A 2,302-nucleotide genomic window follows, 5' to 3' on the forward strand; every position below is an offset into this window, starting at 1 on the left:
TGTGTAAGAATAATCATCTTGTTTTCAGACTGATTTACTAAACAAGAACTGATTGTGTAAGAATAATCATCTTGTTTTCAGAATGTGTAAGATTATTTGTCTGAAAATTTGACTCTAATTAAGTCAAACATTTCTGCCAGTGGAGTAAGAACATTTTACTTGGTAAGATTCTTGAAATAAGAAAAAACTGAGTCAAATCAAGTATTTTAAGAATCTTACCAAGTAAAATGTTAACCCTAACCCTAACCTTGGCACACAGTTGTAGGAGGATTAACAAAGGCAGCACATCAGTGATGAACAAACAAGATAAGATTAAAAGAAGCTCTGAACACACACGTTGTTTCAAAACGTAGGTTTAACTAAGTGCTGGAAGTCGGATTAAAGAAGTCAGATTAAAGCTGCTGTGTTTGTGTGAGTTCCAATGAGCTGTGGAGTGAGCTCAACTAATCTGCAGGGATTATGGAAAAGAGTTGGTTTTGCAGCCAAGCGCAGCCATCATTATTCCCCCGTTCAGGTCCTGTTTCTGACACGTCTTTCCTCGTGACCCCCTTATTCCCAGCTGTGTCTTCCCTGCTTCAGTGATCCTCCATCTTTTTTTCTGACGCTTCGACCTTCATCCCAGCACCACTCCAGTTGCCATGGCAACACTGTCTGCATGCTAAAAGAGATGAAGGTCAAAAAGGAAGGAGTTTTTTTTACGTATTCACGCTGAGTTTTTGAGATTTTTCACTGTAATTTAAGGTTAACTCCCACTGAAAAGAGATGCTCCACGTTAAAAAAACCTGTCTCACATCCAAAGTGATGAAGGGAGCGGTGTTAATGAGGTCTGACWTCCTGTGTGGCTCTGTGAGCAACGTGAGGTGATGCCACAGACAGAAACATCCCAGGAATGTGGATCTTCCTGCAGAAACACCTGCTGCTGCCACGTTCATTCAAGGTAACAGCAGTCAGAGCACAGGCCACGCCCCTCCTGACAGACCACTCCCACCATCAGCTGCACACAGAAACTCCCAGGACAAGCCTTTAAACTCCTTCCTGGTGTTTGGTCTCATTATATTTAGCTCTCCTTTAACACCAAACGGCTTCATTCAGAGGCTTTGAGACAGGGCTCTGTGAGCAAATATTATCTTACCTGTTGCAGATAAATTAGCTCAGTTAGGAAAAATAATAGCTTCATTCTGACTGAATGCTAACATGAACACAGTCAACTGGTTTGTTTTTGTAGTAAGAACTACTTCAGTTTTCAACAGCAGTCAGTTTTTCATTACACAATAATTACAACAATAAATAATAACATATTATTTATTAAGCATTTTGGAGTGAAACACAGCCTTTGCTGTTGCTCTTGTTGTGACATGATCCTGAGACAAAAAAAAATGCTAATGCTGCTAATGTTGCTAACTCTGCTGAGGATGGCATTTAACATGTGAATTGAAGAAGTGTCAACTGAAAACAGTAAGGATGGTACCAGTGGGCCAGAAGTTTAAAGTGCTGCTCAGACACCGGCCATAACTGAAAGTTTGTTGTCTTGTAGGGCAGAGTTAGATGCATTAGCAGCGCTAGCAGCGATAGCAGTGTTAGCAGCATTAGCATCATTAGCATCATTAGCATTGTTATCCACGATAGCAACATTAGCCTAGTTAGCATCGTTAGCATCTTTAGTGTTATCAGCAATAGCAGCATTAGCATTGTTATTGGCAATAGCAGCATTAGCGTCATTATCAGTGATAGCAACGTTAGTGTAATTATCAGACCAGGCTCGGACCAGGCTCAGACCAGGCTCGGACCAGGCTCGGACCAGGCTCGGACCAGGCTCGGACCAGGCTCTGACCAGGCTCTGACCAGGCTCGGACCAGGCTCTGACCAGGCTCGGACCAGGCTCTGACCAGGCTCTGACCAGGCTCTGACCAGGCTCTGACCAGGCTCTGACCAGGCTCGGACCAGGCTCTGGGCGCCATGCAGAGCTCACACTTCTTCCAGCCGCTCATAAAGTCCGCCTTTATGTCCAGAAGAGCTCGAGAAGAAATGACTCAAACTGGTAAAGGTTCCTGCGCCAACAAATGGCACATTCAGAGCAATGAATGGTGAATGATCATTCTCAGATATGAATAGTAGTTTCTGTAGGCTCCCTGCAGGAACTAAATCAACCTGAATCTGGACCGGGACACAAACACACCCAGTAACAGCAGCCATGAGCACATGGAGGGCAGGTTTCAGATCAAATCCCCAGCAGAGACTGCAGATCTGCAGCCGTCGTGCTTCTATTTCTGGTCAGAGAAACTAGGCTAGGAGGAAGAGGAGA

The sequence above is a fragment of the Austrofundulus limnaeus genome, unplaced genomic scaffold (assembly GCF_001266775.1).
Source record: "Austrofundulus limnaeus strain Quisiro unplaced genomic scaffold, Austrofundulus_limnaeus-1.0 Scaffold615, whole genome shotgun sequence".
In the NCBI taxonomy this organism is placed as follows: domain Eukaryota; kingdom Metazoa; phylum Chordata; class Actinopteri; order Cyprinodontiformes; family Rivulidae; genus Austrofundulus; species Austrofundulus limnaeus.